At 37.4% G+C, this 23107-nt stretch overlaps 1 protein-coding gene across 7 annotated transcripts in view; it reads right to left on the minus strand.

Annotated features, from left to right (window-relative positions):
* Positions 1-4600, minus strand: part of LOC135109621 (DNA ligase 1-like) — a 195424-nt gene extending 190824 nt beyond the window's left edge. For 3 of the 7 annotated variants that reach the window (XM_064021053.1, XM_064021054.1, XM_064021057.1), the window contains exon 1: positions 4323-4600. The gene's annotated coding sequence lies outside the window, so the exon portion shown is untranslated. The remainder of the gene's footprint in view (positions 1-4322) is intronic. The other 4 variants (XM_064021051.1, XM_064021056.1, XM_064021049.1 and 1 more) reach the window with 3 other exon arrangements.
* Between the last annotated feature and the right edge of the window lie 18507 nt (positions 4601-23107).

The raw sequence follows: 23107 nt of genomic DNA on the forward strand, positions 1-23107 counted from the left end.
GCAAGCCAAAATTTAATGTTCGTACTATTGTATTTAAAGCTTATCCTCAGGATTACAGATTGTGTGTAGTTAACACTATGAAAGAATATATAGAAAGAACTGAGAGGCTAAGGACAGAATCTGGAAATGCAGATGGGAGACTACTCATAAGTTATATAAAACCTCATAGGAGTGTTTCTAAGGACACGGTGGCAAGGTGGCTTAAGACCATGTTATGTAAGTGTGGGATTGATACCAAGCAATACTACAGCAGGTAGTATTAGACCTGCGTCAGTGTCTAAGGCCAAGGCACTGGATGTGCCTTTTGCCACCATCATGCCAAAGCTGGTTGGACGCAGGAAGCCACATTTGCTAAATATTATAATGAGGATATACAAGGAGAAATAGACCCTTTTCAAGAAGCAGTGCTAGGCTCAGTATAATGTAAGGCTTGAAATGTTATCAGCAGTAAAAATCATGTTCTATTTTCATAAATGAAATTGGGTTTTTGTAATAGGAACTTTTATTTACACCTATTTACAAAATGTGAATTTTGACAGAACCCTTTACATACAACACCCACATGACTTTAAAATCTTATGTGAACGACACCATCTAGCAGACAAGTGATTTGCCGAAGTAAAATTACAGAAGTACATGAGACTTACCGTAGGTTAGTTGAAATGTGCTTCGGATTTTGCGAGGCATATCATGTCTGCTAGATGGTAGAGTTCACATGCCCTCCACTCCCTCCCTTTGTTAATTGATGATTCTTGGTTTACACAACAAAAATTCACTGACTGGAAGGATTGGGAGATAATATTTCATGTGGGTAGTTGTATCTCTAAAGACTGACTGTGTGGCGAAGTGTAGTGTATCTCATGTGAACTCTACCATCTAGCAGACATGATGTGCCTCGCAAAATCCGAAGCACATTTCAACTAACCTACAGTAAGTCTCATGTACTTCTGTAAATCTCGTGCACTTTATATTTCTACCCAGAACCATGAACCATGCCAAGTCTGTTTTTCAACAAGCCAAAAACTCCTTCATTAACAGACAGTATCAAAATCTTTCAAGATCTAACTCCCTTCGTGACTTCTGGCATCTAGCCAAAAATATCTCTAATAACTTTGCTTCTTCTTTCCCTCCTTTATTTCAACCAGATGTCACCACTGCTATCACATCTATTTCTAAAGCTGAACTCTTCGCTCAAACCTTTGCTAAAAAACGCTACCTTTGATGATTCTGGGCTTGTTCCTCCCTCTCCTCCACCCTCTGACCACTTCATGCTACCTATTAAAATTCTTTGTAATGATGTTTTCCATACCCTCGCTGGCCTAAACCCTCGGAAGGCTTATGGACCTCATGGGGTCCTCCTATTGTTCTCTGAAACTGTGCCTCTGTGCTTGCAGCTTGCCTAGTCAAACTCTTTCAGCTCTGTCTGTCAACATCTACCTTTCCTTCTTGCTGGAAGTTTGCCTACATTCAGCCTGTTCCTAAAAAGGGTGACTGTTCTAATTCCTCAAACTACCATCCTATTGCTTTAATTTCCTGTCTATCTAAAGTTTTTGAATCTATCCTCAACAGGAAGATTCTTAAACATCTATCACTTCACAATCTTCTATCTGATCACCAGTGTGGGTTCCATCAAGGCCACTCTACTGGTGATCTTCTGGCTTTCCTTACTGAGTCTTGGTCATCCTCTTTTAGAGATTTTGGTGAAACTTTTGCTGTTGCCTTGGACATATCAAAAGCTTTTGATAGTCTGGCACAAAGCTTTGATTTCTAAACTACTCTCCTACGGCTTCTATCCTTCTCTCTGTAACTTCATCTCTAGTTTCTTTTCAGACCGTTCTATTGCTGCTGTAGTAGACGGTCACTGTTCTTCTCCTAAATCTATTAACAGTGGTGTTCCTGAGGGTTCTGTCCTGTCACCCACTCTCTTCTTATTATTCATCAATGACCTTCTAAACCAAACTTTTTGTCCTATCCACTCCTATGCAGATGATACCACCCTGCACTTTTTTCACCACCCACATCTTTTCATAGACGTCCAACTCTTCAGGAAATAAATATTTCATGCAGGAAAGCCACAGAATGCCTGACTTCAGATCTTTCTAAAATTTCTGATTGGGGCAGAGCAAACTTGGTATTGTTCAATGCCTCAAAAACTCAATTCCTCCATTAACTCGACACAACCTTTCAGACAACAACCCCCTCTTCTTCACTGACACTCAACTGTCCCCCTCTTCTACAATGAACATTCTCGGTCTGTCCTTTACTTATAATCTGAACTGGAAACTTCACATCTCATCTCTAGCTAAAACAGCTTCTATGAAGTTAGGCATTAGAGATGTCTCTGCCAGTTTTTCTCACCCCCAGCTGGTAGCTCTGTACTTATCCTTCAATATGTCCATGTATGGAGTATGCTTCACATGTCTGGGGGTTCCACTCATACCGCTCTTCTAGACAGGGTAGAATCAAAAGCTTTTTGTCTCATCAACTCCTCTCCTCTAACTGACTGTCTTCAGCCTCTCATCGCTGCAATGTTGCATCTCTAGCTGTCTTCTACCACTATTTTCATGCTAACTGCTCTTCTGATTTTGCTAACTGCATGCCTCCCCTCCTCCCACAGGCTCACTGCACAAGACTTTCTTCTTTCTCTCACCCCTATTCTGTCCATCTCTCTAATGCAAGAGTTAACCAGTATTCTCAATCATTCATCCCTTTCTCTGGTAAACTCTGGAACTCCCTGCCTGCTTCAGTATTTCCACATTCCTATGACTTGAATTGCTTTAAGAGGGAGGTTACAAAGACAGTTATCCTTCAATTTTTAACCACTGCTTTTGACCCTTTTCTGGGATTAGCATTGGATTTTCATTGCCCTTGGCCAGTGTCTATCCTACATAAAAAAAAAAAAAAAAGTGACCTGGGGACATTTGTGGTCCCATCCCCAGATGGGGACTCAGAGGCTGGTGTAGGAGTCGCCATGATAATTTTGAATTTTGAGTGAATGGTGTGTGTGTAACTAGGTGCTTATAGTTTTGTATGAAGGAAGAGAATTGTCATTAGAGGGCAGACCATGACTGCCCCCTAGTATTGTGAGACACAAAGGGAAATGTTTAGTGAAGTCACTGCTGGGTTTAATGATGCTGCTATGTTAAGTGTGTACCTGAAGGTGCCTGAAGGCTGGAAAGGGCATGTACAACATTATAATGCATATGTTATCTGTAACGATGAAAATATTTTCTTTTTCAGGTTGATTTCGGTATGTTTTGTATTACAGTTAGTCACTTTTACTGAAAAATCAGCAGTTCCAAGATGGAGAAAAAAATGGCAGGTTAAATTTGCAGTTTCAACTCTCAGTTCCCCCTAACTTACTGGATCCCCAATAGGGTAAACTAATCTAACCTAACATTTTGTAACCTCCTAATTGGGGGAGAGGGGCACCTTCGCCCCCGCCATGGACTCCCCATAGGGTGAACTAACCTACCTAACATTTTGTAATCTCCCAACTAGAGGGGGCTATGCCCCTCCCCCCAGGACATCCACACAAGGTCAACATATTCCTGACTTACAACAGGGTAAAATGGGGGTAAAAATACTCCAAACACTAAGATGTAGATCCTGTGAAGAGCTATAGTTATGTACGGTATATTGGTTGAAAAAGCAATAAAACCAACAGCTGATTTCTGGAGTAAACGGTTAACAAATTAATTAAAAACACACCGAAATCTACCAGAAGAAAAAATTTTCATCTCATCTTGAAACAGGCAAAAAAAAAAAAGAAATATTTGGGTACTTAAAAGTCTACCACAACCAACCTAATGAAAAAGGCTGGATGCCCGTTAAAGACCACTAATCTAGCTAGCATTACTTAACCTAACCAGTGGGGACCGCCTGGACCCAAAATTAATGACAAGACCACTTCTTCCCTGTCTTATATTTATGTTTAGGTGTATCTAAAAGTATACACAAAAGTTTTATTGCTGTTTCAACCAATACACTGTATGTAACTATAGCCCTTTGCAGAGTCAGCATTTCAGTTTGGAGCATTTCTAGTCCCACACCAGTTAGATTACAAAATGTTAGGTTATGTTAGTTTACCTTAAGGGGGGCTCCAGGGAGACGAAGCCCCCCGAGTTAGGTTTGATTAGTTTACCTTATGAGGGTGTCTAGGTTAGGGGAGGTCGAGGAAGGGAATATTGGTTGAAACTGCAAATTTATCCCCGAAAGGACTCTAGATAATTGACAATTCCTGTTATGCTCTGGTGAGTAGTGGGTGGTTGTAAGCCTGTGAATAGTGGGTGGTGATTATCCAGTGAGCTGTGGCACCTTACCGTAATGGCCTCGTCCACTTGTTTCCGGTAAGGCAAATCCTTCGTGCTGAACGAGATCGGGTTGCCTTGATCAGTCAAGAAAAGTATCTGCAATTCCATGTTGTGAGAAATGGAGTGGAAGCAAAAGCCTTCCATCGTTGCCTCCTCTGAGTCGCTGTACTCCATCGTGGCAATACACCAGCACCACAAAGCTAACGCTGACTATCTCTTCATGGACATGTCTTCTAGTGCATTACTCGCGGTCTCTTCATCTTGATCTTGATCTTGATGGCCTTGATCTTTTTCTTGATGGTACAGGTGGCACAGGATCACTCTTGAGCCAGGCCTTTGGATCGGCAACTCCTGTAGAAGGGGAAAAAAAAAGAGAAACGAACAGCATCCTCTATCGTAATTGTTCATACATCTGGCACGCCACATTCTCTCCATAAACTCTTTCACCGCCTCAATCATCCTTTCATTCGCAGCAACAACACCATCCATTCCTTTCCTGTCTTCTCCACTCTTTCATTCCTATCATGCCCTAACTCAGTCAGTATCACTTGCATCATCTCATTCCTGTCTCTGGCATACTTCACACACTGTAACACTACATGCTCCACTGTCTCATCCTCTCCCATGTCACATATCTGCCACACTTTGCTGCTGGACTCAGACCATCTGTAACTCCTTGCTTTCACGTCCATACACTGTGCCCTCGCTCGGAAGAGAAGATTACCCCCAGGCTTCCATCATACCTCCTTTCATACATGAGACCTCTTTCTCCTTGTACCATTCCAGGGTCTTCTTTCTTTCCATTTCATTCTTCCATTCATTCAGTCCCACACATTTCACTTCTTTGTCTATCTCATTCTTCCATTTTCTCACATCCCATTCGGCTCCCACTCTGCCTCCTCTTGTTACCACCCATTCACGCTCATTTTGATTCCTCCCAGCCATTCTTATCGCCCACACAACTTGCAATCCATTCCTGTCTGTCATTCTCATGCATCTCTTCCTCCATTTACTTCCACTTTCATTCCACAGGTACACCTTCCTTGCTATTCTTGCATCATCCATTCTCTCAAGCCTAATCTTGTACCTAAGTGTGGCTTTTGTGAGTCTTTCTCTAAAGGTGCTCCATCCCATGTCACTTCTCAAGGCTTCAACTGCTGTGCACCTCGGTGCACCCAGTGTCATCCTTACTACTCTATTCTGGCCCACTCCTAACTTATCAATTTCACTTTCATTCCATGCAACCACATCCATACCATACATTATACATGGCACAGCCACACTCTTCCACACTTCTCTTGGTACATTTTGATCTTGATCTTGATGGTACAGGTGGCTCAAGATCACTCCTGAGCCAGGCCTTTGGATCGGCAACTCTTGTAGAAGGAAAAATATAAAAAGATAAACGAACAGCATCCTCTATCCTAATTGTTCCTACAACTAGCACGCCACATTCTCTCCAGAAACTTTTTCACCGCCTCAATCATCCTTTCATTCGCCTCTCTACACAGACCCAGCAACAACACCATCTACTCCTTTCCTCTCTTCTCCACTCTTTCATTCCTATCATGCCCTAACTCAGTCAGTATCACTTGCATCATCTCATTCTTGTCTCTGGTATACTTCACACACTCCAGCACCACATGTTCCACCGTCTCATCCTTTCCCATGTCACACATCTGGCACACTTTGCTGCGGGCCTCAGACCACCTGTAGTTCCTTGCATTCACATCCATACACTGTGCCCTCACTCAGAAGAGAAGATCACCGCCCAGGCTTCCATCATACCCCCTTTCATACCCCGGGGCCTCTTTCTCCTTGTACCACTCCAGGGTCTTCTTCCATTCATTCAGTCCCACACATTTCACTTCTTTGTCTATCTCATTCTTCCATTTTCTCACATCCCATTCAGCTCCCACTCTGCCTCCTCACGCTCATTTTGATTTCTCCCAGCCATTCTTATCGCCCACACAACTTGCAATCCATTCCTGTCTGTCATGCTGATACACCTCTTCCTCCATTTGCTTCCACTTTCATTCCACGGGTACACCTTCCTTGCTATTCTTGCATCATCCATTCTCTCAAACCTAATCTTGTACCTAAGCGTGGCTTTTGTGAGCCTTTCCCTAAAGGTGCTCCATCCCAAATCACCTCTCAAGGCTTCAACTGCTTTGCACCTCGGTGCACTCTGTGCCATCCTTGCTACTCTATTTTGGACCACTTCTAACTTCTCAATTTCACTTTCATTCCATGCAATCATATCCATACCATACATTATACTTGGCACAGCCACACTCTTTCAAACTTCTCTCAACACATCATACTTACTTGCTCTCATCCTTGCCGCGCTTCCCAATCGACCTATCCACTTGTTTACCATACTTATCTTTTCATCCTTTGCCTTTGCACACCTACTAGGACTCATTCACATCCCTAAGTACTTGTATTCTTGCACCTGTTTGAACTCATTCTCTCCAAGTCTCCATACCACATTACTTTCACCCTCTGACCTATTTACAATCATTACCTTGCTTTTCTCACTTCTAAACCTTACTCCAAAGTCTTTTCCATAACCATCCACAACATCCAACAAACTTTGAAGTTCATCTACCGATTCACTCATAACAACTATGTCATCTGCATAAAGAAGCACACATACTTTATCATTCCCCACACTTACCCCTACATTCATTCTTCTCATCCTGGCTGCTAGCTCCTCTGTATACAGGCTAAAAAGGGTTGGTGACAATATACAACCTTGCCTAACTCTTCTCTCACTCTTCACCCAGTCTGTTTCTATGTCTCCTAGTCTGTATCTAGCTCTTGTGTCCACATACATACTTTGCACTATGTTAACTATCTTTGCACTCAATCCAATCTTTTCTGAGACTCTACCTAGTATTCCTCTGTTCACTCTATCATTAGCTTTCTCTATATCCAGAAAACATATGTACAATTTAACCCCATCCTTCTTTTTCTTCTCAATCATTTAATTCACCACAAACATATTGTCCTCAGCTCTCCTATCCATACGAAAACCATACTTTGCACTATGTTAACTATCTTTGCACTCAATCCAATCTTTTCTGAGACTCTACCTAGCATTTCTCCGTTTACTCTATCATAACCTTTCTCTATATCCAGAAAACATAGGTACAATTTAACCCCATCCTTCTTTTTCTTCTCAATCATTTAATTCACCACAAACATATTGTCCTCAGCTCTCCTATCCGCACGAAAACCATTCTGTTCTTCACCCAGCACTCCAGCTTTCTCAATCCATTTACACAGTCTCTCATTCAACACTGCACTGAAAACTTTACCTATTGTATTCACTAATGCAATTGGGATTTTGTTCTTCAGCTCATTCTTACTCTTAAATCTTCCCTTATGCATTAGACACACTCGGCTCTCATTCCACTTTCTTGGCATTCTCTCTTCATCCTACACTCGGTTGAATAATTCAGTCATTCTATCTATCACTACCTCCCCACCATTCTTGTAGGACACATACGGTATATCATCTGGACCTGTTGCCTTGCCATTCTTCTGCCTTCTCTTGTTTCTCTCCTGATCTTGATTTTGATAGTACAGGTGGCTCAGGATCACTCCTAAGCCATGCCTTTGGATCAGCAACTCCTGTATAAAAGGAAAAAGAAAAACGAACAGCATCCTCTACACTAATTTTTTTCTACATCTGGCACGTCACAATCTCTCCAAAAACTCTTTCACAGCCTCAATCATCCTTTCATTCGTCTCTCTGCGCAGTCCCAGCAGCAACACCATCCACTCCCTTCCTGTCTTCTTCACTCTTTCATTACTATCATGCCCTAACTCAGTTAGAATCACTTGCATCATCTCATTCCTGTATCTGGCATACTTCACACACTGTAACACTACATGCTCCACTGTCTCATCCTCTCCCATGTCACATATCTGCCACACTTTGCTGCTGGACTCAGACCATCTGTAACTCCTTGCTTTCACGTCCATACACTGTGCCCTCGCTCGGAAGAGAAGATCACCCCCCAGGCTTCCATCATACCTCCTTTCATACATGGGGCCTCTTTCTCCTTGTACCATTCCAGGGTCCTCTTTCTTTCCATCTCATTCTTCCATTCATTCAGTCCCACACATTTCACTTCTCTATCTCATTCTTCCATTTTCTCACATGCCATTCAGTTCCCACTCTGCTTTCTCTTGTTACCACCCATTTACGCTCATTTTGACTCCTCCCAGCCACTTTCATCGCCCACACAACTTGTAATTCACTCCTATCTGTCATTCTCATGCACCTCTTCTCTCATTTACTTCCATTTTCATTCCACAGGTACATCTTTCTTGCTATTCTTGCATCATCCATTCTCTCAAGCCTAATCTTGTAATCAAAAGTGTCACTTCTGTGAGTCTTTCCTTAGAAGTGCTCCATCTCATATCACCTCTCAAGGCTTCTACTGCTGTGCACCTCGGTGCACTCAGCGCCATCCTTGCTACTCTATTCTGCCCCACTTCTTACTTATCAGTTTCACTTTCATTCCATGCAATTACATCCATACCATACATTATACTCGGCACAGCCAAACTCTTCCACACTTATCTCTTCACACCATACTTACTCGCTCTCATCCTTGCCGCGCCTCCCAATCGACCTACCCACTGGCTTACTATGCTTATTTTTTTCATTCTTTGCCTTTCCACACCCGCTAGGACTTATCCACATCCCTAAGTACTTGTATTCTTGCACCTATTTCACCTCATTATCTCCAAGTCTCCTTACTATATTATTTTCATCCTCTGACCTATTCACAATAGGTGAATACCTTGCTTTTCTCACTGCTAAACCTCACTCCAAAGTCTCTTCCATACCCATCTACAACATCCAACAAACTTTGAAGCTCATCTGGCAATTCATTACTCATAACCACTACATCATCTGTATAAAAAAAAAAAAACATACATATTTTATCATCCCCCACACTTATCCCAACTTTATTCTTCTCATTCTGGCTGCTAACTTCTCTGTATACAGGCTCAAAAGGGTTGGTGACAATATACATCTTTGCCTAACTGTTCTCTCACTCCCTGTGTACTGGTTCTGACCTTGATCTTGATGTTGATGCTACAGGTGGCTCAGGATTACTCCTAAACCAGGCCTTTGTAACGGCAACTCCTGTAGGAAAACATATAAAAAAAGAGAAAAAAAAAAACCAGGCATCATCTTTCACACCACTAATCCCTACATCTAGCACTCCACATTTTCTCCAGGAACTCCTTCACTGCCTCAATCATCCATTCATTCGTCTCCCCACACAGTCCCAGCAGCAACACCATTCATTCCCTTCATGTCTTCTCCACTCTGACGTTGCCCAATTCCCTCAGCACCACTTACATCATCTCATTCTGGTCTCTGGCATACTTCACACACTCCAGCACCACATGCTCCACCGTCTCATCCTCTCCCATGTCACACATCTGCCACACTTTGCTGGGGACTCAGACCATTTGTAACTCTTGCATTCACGTCCATACACTGTGCCTTAGCTCGGAAGAGATCACCACCTAGGCTTCCCTCATACCACTTTTTATACATTGGGGCCTCTTTCTCTTTATACCACTCCAAAGTACTCTTTTGTTCCATCTTATTCTTCCATTCACTCAGTTCCACACATCCCACCAATCTATCTCACTCTTCCATTTTCTTACATCCCATTCTAGACTCCCTCCATTTCTAGTAATCATACTCCAGTCACTCACAACATGTCTCCCCTCAAGCTGCTGAAAAGCCCAACTCTTTATTATTTTACCTTTACCACTCTTTACTACTATTCTAACACACTTCTTCCCCCTCCGGCTACTCCTAACATTCCATAGAAACATCTTTCTCACTAGTCTTGCATTATTCATTCGTTCTAATCTAACCTTGTCTCTCAGGGTTGTCTTGACATGTCCCTCCCTAAACGTACTCCAGCCCATGTCTCCCCTCAAAGCCCCTATCGCTGCAAACCTTGGTGCATTCAGTGCCATTCTTGCTACTTTACTCTGTCCTACTTCTAATTTTTTTTTAATTCATTCTCATTCCATGGAATCACATCTATACCATACATAATGCTCAGAACAGCCACGCTCTTCCAAACTTCTCACAGCAAATCATACTTACTTGCTCTTATCCTTGCTGCACTACCAAGTCGGACCACTCGAACAATATTACCAAAAACGTATATTTTTAGTTTTTAAGCTTAATAGGTACGAAAACACCAAAATGCATGCAAAGCACCTTATATGATGTAACGAGGCGACTTTACCAGAAACATGTCATATGGGTGTGTTTAAGTGTTTTTGAGCTTTCTATGTGCCAAAAAGTTTAAGTGCCTGCTAAACACCCGATATGGAGAAACAGAATAACATTACCGAAAAAGTGTGTTTTGAGTGTTTTTGAGCCTGTTAGATACCAAAACGCCAAAATCCATGCAAAGTAGCGAATATGGGCAAACGAAATATTATTACCACAAATGTATATTATGATTGTTTGTGAGGTTGTTGGGTACCAAAATGCTAAAACACGTGAATAGCACTCTGTATATAGAAACAGAACAACATTACCAAAAACATACATTGTGAGTGTTCTTCACCATGTTAGATACCAACACGCCAAAATTCAAACAAACCCTATATCACGAAACATAACAACATAGTATAACAACAAAAACGTACATATTTAGTGTTTTTGTGCTTTTTAGTTACTAAAACGCTTAAAAGCATGGAAAATACCCAATATGGGAAGATAAAACAACATTACCAAAAACTTTCCTTTTCTTTGTTTTCATGCTTAACTAACAAAACTCTAAAATGCGTGCAAAACATTATGGAGAAACAGAACATTATAAAAAAAAAAAAGGAAAACATCCTATATGGGAGGACAAAACATTATCAGAAACTTGTCTTTAGTGTTTTTGAGCTTATGTACCAAAAAGTTTAAATGTGTACAAAACACTTTTTTTTTTTTATGGAGAAACAGAACAACAGTACAAAAAACGTGTGATTTGAGTATTTTTGAGCTTAGGTATCAAAACGCAAAAATACTTGCAAAGAACCCGATATTGGTAAATAAAACAATATTAAAAAAAAACGTGTATCATGAGTGTTTTTTCAGCATCTTAGGTACCAAAACGATAAAAGACATGAATAACACTATATCGAGAAACAGATCAATATTACCAAAAACGTGTATTATGAGGGTTTTTCCCCATGTTAGGTACTAAAATGTCAAAATGCATTAAAAACATTTTATATAAAGAAACAGAAAATCATTGCGAAAAACCTGTATTATATGTTTTTGAGCTTGTTAGGTAACAAAATGCCCATGCAAAACGCACTATATGAGAAAAGAAATCACCAAAAACGTTTCTTTTGAGAGTCTTTGAGCTTCTTACGTGCCAAAACGCTAAAATGCTTGCAAAATACCCTTCATAAAGAAACAAAACGACATTTTGAGTATTATTCAGCTTATGAGATACCAAAACGCCAATCTGCACGAAAAGCTCCTTGTATGGGGTAACGAAACGACAGTACCACAAACGTTTAATTTGGGTGATTTTGAACATATTAAACAACAAAATGATAAAAAAAACATTAAAAACACCCTATATGGGAAAACAAAACCTTACCAAGAACGTTCCTTTTGTGTGTTTTTGTGCTTCTAACACACCAAAACGCTCAAAAGCGTGCAAAACACGCATTGTGGAGAAACAGAACAATATTACAAGAAAAAAAAGATGTGTTCTGAGTGTTTTTGAGCTTCTTAATACAAAAACGCCAAAATCCATGCAAAATAGCCAACTTAGAGAAACAAAATGTGCATTATAGGTGTTTTCCAGCTTCTTAGGTACCAAAACTCCAATACACTTGAATGTGGCTGTATATGAAGAAACAGATCAATATTACCAAAAAACGTGTATAATGAGTGCTTTTTCCCATATTAGGTACCAAAATGCCATAATGCATATAAAACACCCTATGCGAAGAAACAGAACAACATAACCAAAACGTGTATATTGAGAGTTTTTGATTTTGTTAGATAACAAAACGACAAAGTGCATGCAAAGCATTGTTTGTGGGAGAAGAAAACATTACCAAATATGTGTCATTTAAATTTTTTTTTCAGCTTTTTACATACCAAAACGCTAAAACGCATGCAAAATACCCTTTATAGAGAAACAGAACATAATGAAAAATATGTATTTTGAGTATTTACATCTACAAAATGCATATTAACAAAAACGTGTATTATGAAATTTTTCAGCATCTTAGGTACCAAAACGCTAAAACACGTGAATAGCACTCTATATGGAGAAACAGGTCAATATTACTAAAAACTTTATTTCGTGTGTTTTTCCCCATATTAGGTACCAAAGTGCCAAATTGGATACAAAATGCTATTTATAAAGAAATACACGTTTTTGGTAATGTTGGTCTGTTTCTCATTATAATATTTACGTCTTTTAGCGTTTTGATACCTAATATGGTGGAAAAAAAAAACAATACACGTTTCTGTTAATATCGTTTTGTTTACCCATATCGTGTACTTTGCATGCATTTTGGCGTTTTGGTACCTATCAAGTAAAAAAAAAAACCTCACGTTTTTGGTAATGTTCTTTTCTCCATAAAGGCAGCTTTACAGGCATTTTTGCACGTTAGTATGTAAGAAGCTCAAACACTCTCAAAAAACACTTTTTTGATAAAGTTGTTTTGTTTTTCCATAGAGGGTGTTCTCCATGCATTTAAGAATTTTGGTGTCTAATACGTTGAAAACACTTAAATGACACGTTTCTGCTAATGTCTTCTCGTTATTCCATATACTTTTTTGGTTATGTTCTCTCTTCCCATATAGTGTGCTTTGCATGCGGTTTTGCTGTTTTGGTACCTAAGAAGCTCAAAAACATTCAATATACACGTTTTTGTTGTGTTCTGTTTCTTCATTAGGGTGCTCTGTATGCATTTTGGCATTTTGGTATGGGAAAAACACTCATAATACATGTTTTTGGTAATATTGATCTGTTTCTCCATATAGAGGGCTATTCACGTGTTTTAACGTTTGGTACCTAAGAAAGTAAAAAAAAAAACATTCATAATACACGTTTCTCTTAATTTCGTTTCGTTTCCCCATGTCCAGTATCTTGCATTGATTTTGGCGTTTTGGTACCTAACAAACTGATGTTAGTAAATTTGCGGATGACACGAAGTTAGGTATATTAATTATGCCAGAATCGGATGCTCTCGCCTTGAAGGCCGATTTGGATAGGATGAACGAATGGACAGACAGATAACAAATACAGTTTAATATCAACAAATGCAAAATACTTAGCGTAGGTAGAGGAAACCCACACAGTAGTTGCACAATCAACAACGAAGCTCTGTTAGGATCACGGTACAAAAAAGATTTATAGTAAAAGAAAAAAAGCTATAATTACCTCTGAGCTCCATAAAAGAAAGCAATGCATAGAGGCCAGAAAAGATAAATTAGGGTAATATATATATATATATATATATATATATATATATATATATATATATATATATATATATATATATATATATATATATATATATATATATATATATATATATATATATATATATATATATATATATATATATATATATATATATATATATATATATATATATATATATATATATATATATATTTATTTACTTTATTTTTTTTTTTTTTTAGGAGTGTTGCAAGTAGAAATCCCGAAGTAATATTAAAGTTATATTTGGAGCAGGTCAGATCTTACCTAGACAACGCTGTGCTGTTTTGGCCCCATATTACAGGAAGGATATAGGTCTATTAGAATCAGTACAGAGAAGAATGACTAAAAAGATACAGGGGATGAAGAATATTCCTTACAAAGCGAGATTGAAGCTGTTAAATTTACATTCTTTAGAGAAACGTAGATTAGAAGGGGACCTGATAGAAATTTTAAAGTGGTATAAACGTTATAACAAAGGGGACGTAACCAAATTCTTAGGATCAGTAACCTGGATAAAACAAGAAATAACGGGTTCAAGCTTGAACAATTTAAATTTAAAAAAAGAGATAGGAAGGATTTGGTTCTCAAAGAGAGTGGTAGATGAAGTTGTTAGTGCGGAATTGTTAAGGAGATTTAAGAAAATGCTAGATAGATTTATGAATGGGAATGATAGGTGGAAATAGGTAGGTATATTTCAAACAGGGACTGACACGTGTAGGCCTGATGGCTTCTTGCAGCTTCCCTTATTTCTTATGTTCTTATGTTCTTCTCCATAAAGGGTGCTTTGCACGCATTTTAGCGTTTTGATACGTAAGAAGCTCAAAACACTCAAAAGACACGTTTTTGATAATGTAGTTTTGCTCTCCTATATGAGATGTTTTCCATGCTTTTTAGCGTTTTGGTTCGTAATACGCTTTAAAACACACAAATTAAATGTTTCTGGTAATGTCGTTTTGTTACCCCTTATATGGTGCTTTCCATGCATGTTGGCATTTTGGTACCTTAGAAGCTAAAAAACAGTGAAAATGCACGTTTTTAATAAATTTGTCCTGTTTCTTCATATATATATATATATATATATATATATATATATATATATATATATATATATATATATATATATATATATATATATATATATATATATATATATATATATATATATATATATATATATATATATATTGGGGGGACCTGAGGAGGTATTTTGCTGATTTTCCTTGGAATGACTACTGCTTCCGTGTCAGAGACCCGTCTTTGTGTGCTGAGCGCATAACAGAGGTGATAGTGTCTGCCATGGAGGCGTACATTCCTCACTCTTTTTCTCGTCCTAAACCTTCTTAACCTTGGTTTAACACAGCTTGTTCTCGTGCTATACATGATAGAGAGGTGGCCCACAAAAGGTACTTAAGCCTTCCATCACCAGAATCTCATGCATTTTATATTTCTGCCCGGAACCATGCCAAGTCTGTTCTCCAACTAGCCAAAAACTCCTTCATTAACAGAAAATGTCAAAACCTTTCAAGATCTAACTCCCCTCGTGATTTCTGGCATCTAGCCAAAAATATCTCCTATAACTTTGCTTCTTCTTCTTTCCCTCCTCTACTTCAACCAGATGGCACCACTGCTAACACATCTATTTCTAAAGCTGAACTCTTTGCTCAAACCTTTGCTAAAAACTCTACCTTGGACGATTCTGGGCTTGTTCCTCCCTCTCCTCCACCCTCTGACTACTTCATGCCACGTATTAAAATTCTTCACAATGATGTTTTCCATGCCCTCGCTGGCCTAGACCCTCGGAAGGCTTATGGACCTGATGGGGTCCCTCCTATTGTTCTCCGAAACTGTGCCTCCGTGCTTGCACCTTGCCTAGTCAAACTCTTTCAGCTGTCTGTCAACATCTACCTTTCCTTCTTGCTGGAAGTTTGCCTACATTCAACCTGTTCCTAAAAAGGGTGACCGCTCTAATCCCTCAAACTACCGTCCTATTGCTTTAATTTCCTGCTTATCTAAAGTTTTTGAATCTATCCTCAACAGGAAGATTCTTAAACATCTATCACTTCACAACCTTCTATCTGATCGCCAGTATGGGTTCCGTCAAGGTCGCTCTACTGGTGATCTTCTGGCTTTCCTTACTGAGTCTTGGTCATCCTCTTTTAGAGACTTTGGTGAAACTTTTGCTGTTGCCTTGGACATATCAAAAGCCTTTGATAGAGTCTGGCACAAAGCTTTGATTTCAAAACTACCTTCCTACGGTTTCTATCCTTCTCTCTGTAACTTCATCTCAAGTTTCCTTTCTGACCGTTCTATTGCTGCTGTGGTAGACGGTCACTGTTCTTCTCCTAAATCTATTAACAGTGGTGTTCCTCAGGGTTCTGTCCTGTCACCCACTCTCTTCTTATTATTCATTAATGATCTTCTAAACCAAACTTCTTGTCCTATCCACTCCTATGCTGATGATACCACCCTGCACTTTTCCACATCTTTTCATAGACGTCCAACCCTTCAGGAGGTAAACATATCACGCAGGGAAGCCACAGAACGCCTGACTTCTGATCTTTCTAAAATTTCTGATTGGGGCAGAGCAAACTTGGTATTGTTCAATGCCTCAAAAACTCAATTCCTCCATCTATCAACTCGACACAATCTTCCAGACAACTATCCCCTCTTCTTCAATGACACTCAACTGTCCCCCTCTTCTACACTGAACATCCTCGGTCTGTCCTTTACTTATAATCTGAACTGGAAACTTCACATCTCATCTCTAGCTAAAACAGCTTCTATGAAGTTAGGTGTTCTGAGACGTCTCCGCCAGTTTTTCTCACCCCTCCCAGCTGCTAACTCTGTACAAGGGCCTTATCCGTCCATGTATGGAGTATGCTTCACATGTCTGGGGGGCTTCCACTCATACTGCTCTTCTAGACAGGGTGGAATCTAAAAAGCTTTTCGTCTCATCAACTCCTCTCCTATAACGGACTGTCTTCAGCCCCTCTCTCACCGCCGCAATGTTGCATATCTAGCTGTCTTCTACCGCTATTTTCATGCCAACTGCTCTTCTGATCTTGCTAACTGCATGCCTCCCCTCCTTCCGCGGCCTCGCTGCACAAGACTTTCTTCTTTCTCTCACCCCTATTCTGTCCACCTCTCTAACGCAAGAGTTAACCAGTATTCTCAATCATTCATCCCTTTCTCAGGTAAACTCTGGAACTCCCTGCCTGCTTCTGTATTTCCACCTTCCTATGACTTGAATTCCTTCAAGAGGGAGGTTTCATGACACTTATCCACCAATTTTTGACCACTGCTTTGACCCTTTTATGGGACTGGCATTTCAGTGGGCATTTTTTTTATTAGATTTTTGTTGCCCTTGGCCAGTATCCTTCCTACATAAAAAAAAAAAAAAAAAAAAAAAAAAAAAAAAAAAATATATATATATATATATATATATATATATATATATATATATATATATATATATATATATATATATATATATATATATATATATATATATATATATATATATATATATATATATATATATATATATATATATATTTTATTTTATTCGTTTTAGCTTTTTGATACGCAAGAAGTAGAAAGCACTCGAAAGACAAGTTTTTGTTAATACTTAACAAAGGAAACAATATGGAAACAATATAGTACCAATGCACCAAAGTGTCGTTTTGTTACCCCTTATATGGTGGTTTCCATGCATGTTTGCATTTTGGTGTCTTAGAAGCTCAAAAACAGTCAAAATGCACGTTTTTAATAAATTTATCCTGTTTTTTTTTTTTTTTTTCATGTATCTTTTTTTATTCGTTTTAACTTTTTGATACGCAAGAAGCAGAAAGCACTCGAAAGACAAGTTTTTGTTAATACTTAACAAAGGAAACAATATGGAAACATTATACACCAAAACAGAAAGCACTCGAAAGACAAGTTTTTGTTAATACTTAACAAAGGAAACAATATGGAAACATTATGCACCAAAATTATGCACCAAAGTGCATGTGAAGCATGCACTTTGGTGCATTGGTACCTAACAAGCTCAAAAAGACTCGATATACACGTTTTTGTTTATGTTGCTCTGTTTCTTCATATAGGGTGCACTGTATGCATTTTAGCGTTTTGGTACCTAACGTGGGGGAAAACACTCATAATACACGTTTTTGGTAATGATTTGTTTCTATATATATAGATTGCTTGCTATTCACGTCTTTTAGCGTTTTGGTACCCAAGAACCTAAAAAAAAAACAAAAAAAATCATAATACACGTTTGTGGTAATAATGTTTCGTTTCCACATATTTTCTTTCCACAGATTTTGGCGTTTTTGTAATTAACAAGCTCAAAACACCCAAAACTCACGTTTTTTGTAATATTGTGTTTCTCTGTAAAGCGTATTTTAAACGAATTTTTAGCATTTCCGTATGTAAAAAGCACGATAACACAAAAAGAATCTTGCTAATGTTCTTTAGTTTTTCCCATATAGGACGTATTCCTTGCATTTTAGTGTTTTGGTGCCTAACACGACCAAAAACACCTAAATAAAATTTTTGTGATGTCGTTTCGTTACCGCATATAAGGTATTTTCCATATTGTTTCCTTTTTTTCCATATAGGGTGCGTTCCATGCATTTTGGCGGTTTAAGTCCTAAGAAGCTAAAAATAACGAACGCTAAATATACAAGTTTTTTGTAATGTTCTGTTTCTTGATATATGGTTCTTTGTATGCATTTTGAGGTTTTAGTACCTGACACCGTGAAAAACACAACACACTTTTTTTTTTTTGTATTGATCTGTTTCTCCACATAGAGAGCTATTTACGAGTTTCAGCGTTTTGGTATCTAAGATGCTAAAAACTCTCATAATACACCAATCTGTTAATATCGTTTCTTCTCCCCATATGAGGTACTTTCCATGCATTTTGGCGTTTTGGTACGTAACAAGCTTAAAGACACCCAAAATACACATTTTTGGTAATATTGCTCTATTTCTCCATTCCAGGTGTTTTTCATGCTTTTTTTTTTTAGCGTTTTGGTGAATAATACGCTCAAAAAAAAATAAATAAAGGACACATTTCTAGTAATATCGTGTCGTTGCCTCAAATAAGGTGCTTTGCATGCTTTTTGGCGTTTTGGAACATAAAAAGCTCAATATACCTTTTTTTTTTCGTAAAGTAACTAAAAAAAAAAACCACTCGAAAGACACGTTTCTGGCAATATTGTTTTTTTTATTTTTTTCATATAGGGTGCTTTGCATGCACTTTGGCATTTTCGTACCTAACAAACAGAAAAAAACACCAATAATACAGATTTTCCGCAATGTTGTATTGTTCCTTCATATAAGGTTCTTTGTATGCATTCTGGCATTTTGTGAGTTAACATGGGGAAAAACACTCATAATACACGTTTTACGTAATGCTCATCTGTTTCTCCATATAGAGTGCTATTCACGTGTTTTAACGTTTTGGTACCTAAACAAACTGAAAAACACTCAGAACACACGTTTTCGTTAATATAGTTTCGTTTCCCTATATCGGGTGCTTTGCCTGCTTTTTGACATTTTGATACCTGAAAAGGTGGGAAAAAATAATAAAAATAAAACACACGTTTTGGTAAAGTTGTTCTGTTTTTTCCATAAAATGTATTTTGCAAGAATAATAATAAGCTCAAAAACAATCAAAAGACACGTTTTCATAATGTTTTATTTTCCCACATAGGGTGTTTTCCATGTTTTTTTTTTTTTTTTTTTTTAAACGTTTTAGTGCTTAATACCCTCGAAATACATCCAAATGACACGTTTCCGGTAATGTCGTCTCGTTACCCTATATAGTGCTTTGCTCTGTTTGCATTTTGGTGTTTTGATACCTAACAAACTTAAAAACACTCAAAATAAACCTTTATGGCAATTTTGCTCTGTTTTTCCAAAAAGAAAATTTTGTGTTCGTTTTAGCGTTTTGATACGTAAGAAGCTCAAAAACACTCAAAAGACACGTTTTATATATATATATATATATATATATATATATATATATATATATATATATATATATATATATATATATATATATATATATATATATATATATATATATATACATGGTTTTTGTTTATAGAGGATGCTTTGCATGCACTTAGTCGTTTTGGTATCTAACAAGCTCAAAAACACAACATACACACGTTTTTCGTAATGTTGTTCTGTTTCTTGATATAAGGTGCTTTGTATGCATTTTGGCGGTTTGGAGCCTAACATTGTGAAAAAAACACTTTTTTTTTTTTTTGATAATGCTAATCTGTTTCTCCATATAGAGTGCTATTCACGTGTTTTAACATTTTTGTACCTAAAATGCTGAAAAAAAAAAACATAATGCATGTTTCTGTTAATATCGTTTCGTTTCCTCATATTGATTACTTTGCATGAATTTTGGGGTTTTGGTACCTAACAAAACATACAAAACATACAAAATACACGTTTTTGATAATCCATCTTTTTTTTTTTCATAAAAGGTCTTTTGTATGCGGTTTGGCGTTTTGGTATGTAAGAATCTTAAAACACTGAACAGACACGTTTTTAGTAATATTGTCTTCTTTTCCCATATAGGGTAATTTCCATGCATTTTGTCGTTTTGATACCTAACAAGCTCAAAACACTAAATATACACGTTCTTGGTAATGTTGTTCTTTTCTTCATAAAGGCATTTTGCAAGCTTTTAGCGATTTGGTACGTAAGAAGCTAAAAAACTCTCAAAAGACACGTTTTTGTTTATATTGTTTTCTTTCTCCGTACAGGGTGTTTTCAATGCTTTTAAACGTTTTGGTGCCTATTACGCTCAAAACCACTCGGTATAACACGTTTTTTTGTAATGTCGTCTTGTTGCCCCATATTTGGTGCTTTGCATGCATTTTGGCGTTTTGGTAATTAAGAAAATCAAAATAGTCAAAATACATGTGTGTGGTACTGTTGTTCTGTTTCTCCATAAGAGGTGTTTTCCATGCATTTTAGTGTTTTGGTGTGTAAGAAGCCGAAAAATATTTAAAAGATAATTTTTTGTAATTCTTTTTTTTTCTTTTTTCATATAGGGTGCTTTGCATGCAGTTTGTCGCTTCGGTACCTAAGAATTAAAAAAAAACACTCTTTATATACGTTTCTGTTAATATCGTTTTATTTCCCCATATCGCGTAGTTTCGATAAATTTTGGCGTTTTGGTATCTAACAAGATAAAATAAATAAATAAATGAATAAATAAAAACACACGTTTTTGGTAATGTTGTTCCGTTTCTCCATAAAAGGTGAAAGGTGCTTTTAGCGTTTCGGTATGTAAGATCAAAACAACTCAAAAGACATGTTTTCTGATAATGTTATTTTGTTTTCCCATACAGGGTGCTTTGCATGCTTTTTAGCGTTTTGGTACCTAATAAGATAAAAAACACTAAATATGCTCGTTTTTGGTAATGTGTTTCTTCATATAGGAACTTTTGTATGCATTTTGGCATTTTTCGTACCTATCATGCAGAAAAAAATACGTTTTTGGTAATGTTCATATGTTTCTTCATATACAGTACTTTTCACGTGTTTTAGCGTTTTGGTACCTAAAAGGCTTTTAAAAAATACTCATAATACACGTTTACATTAACATCTTTTCGTTCCCCCATATCGGGTAGTTTGCATGGATTATGGCGTTTTGGTACCTAACAATCTAAAAAAAAAAAAAATTAAAACACGTTTTTGGTAATGTTTTGTTTTTCCATAAAAGGGTGTTTTGCAGGTATTTTATCATTTTGGTACGTAAGAAGCTCAAAATCTCTTACAAGACAATTTTTTTTTGGTAATGTTCCTTTGTTATACCATTAAGTGTGCTTTTCATGGTTTTCAACGTTTTGGTGCCTAATACGCTAAAAAACACTCATATGACATGTTTCTGGTAATATCGCCTCGTTACCCCATATAGGGTGCTTTGCATGCATTTCGGCGTTTTGGTACCTAAGAAGCTGAAAATACTCAAAATACATGTTTTTTTTTTTTTTGGTAATGTTCTATTTATCCATAAATGGTGATTTAGGTGTATTTTAGCGTTTTGGTATGTAAGCATTTATAAGACAAGTTTTTGGTAATGTTCTTTTCTTTTCCCATATAGGATGCTTTGCATGCGTTTTGGTACCAAACAAGTTCAAAAACACTCAATATACAAGTTTTTGGTTAAGTTGTTCCGTTTCTTCATATAAAGTGCTTTGTGTGCATTTCGGCGTTTTTGGTACCTAACACTCATATTATGTTTTTGGCAATGTTTATCTTTTTCTCCATATAGAGTGTCCTATTCACGTGTTTTAACGTTTTGGTACCTAACATGGTGAAAACATTCATAATACACGTTTCTGTTAATACCATTTCGTATTCCCATATAAGGTACTTTCCATGCATTTTTGTGTTTTGGTAGCTAAGAAGCTAAAAAAAAAAAAAATCAAAACACACGTTTTTGGAAATGTTCTATTTCTCCATAAAGGGCGTATTGCAGGCAACTCAACCTTTTGGTAAGTAAGAAGCACGAAAACACACAAAAGTAACGTTTTTGGTATTTCTTTTCCCATATAGTGCGTTTTTCATGCTTTTTAGCAATTTAGTGCCTCATACGCTCAAGAAACAACTAAATGAAACGTTTCTGGTAAAGTCGTTTCATTACCTCACTCATATAAGGTGTTTTCCGTACATGTTGGTGTTTTGGTAACTAACGAGCTCAAATATACTTAAAATATAAGGTTTTGGTAATATTCTTTTCTATATAAAGGATGTTTTTGCATGCATTTTATCGTTTTGATACGTAAAAATCTGAAAAAAACACTCAAAAGACACGTTTTTAGTAATGTTCTTTTCTTTTCCTAACAATCTCAAAAACACCCATCATTCGCTAAAACGCATGCCAAACTTGCTTTATAGAGAAACAGAACAAGATTAACAAAAAAACGCGTATTTTGAGTGTTTTTAATTTGTTAGGTACTAAAAAGATAACATGCATGCAAAGCACCCTGTATGGGTAACGAGATGACATTACCATAAAAGTTTCATGAGGGTTTATTTGAGCGTATTAGACAGCAAAACGCTAAAAAGCATAGGAATTTTACGATATGGGAAAAGAAAACATTACTAAAAACGTGACTTTTGAGAGTTTTGAGCTTTGTACCTACAAAAACGCTAAAATGCCTGCAAAACACCCTTTATGGAGAAACGGAACATGACCAAAAACGTGTGTATTTATTTATTTATTTA

Source organism: Scylla paramamosain, chromosome 19, assembly GCF_035594125.1.
Source record: "Scylla paramamosain isolate STU-SP2022 chromosome 19, ASM3559412v1, whole genome shotgun sequence".
Taxonomy (NCBI): Eukaryota; Metazoa; Arthropoda; class Malacostraca; order Decapoda; family Portunidae; genus Scylla; species Scylla paramamosain.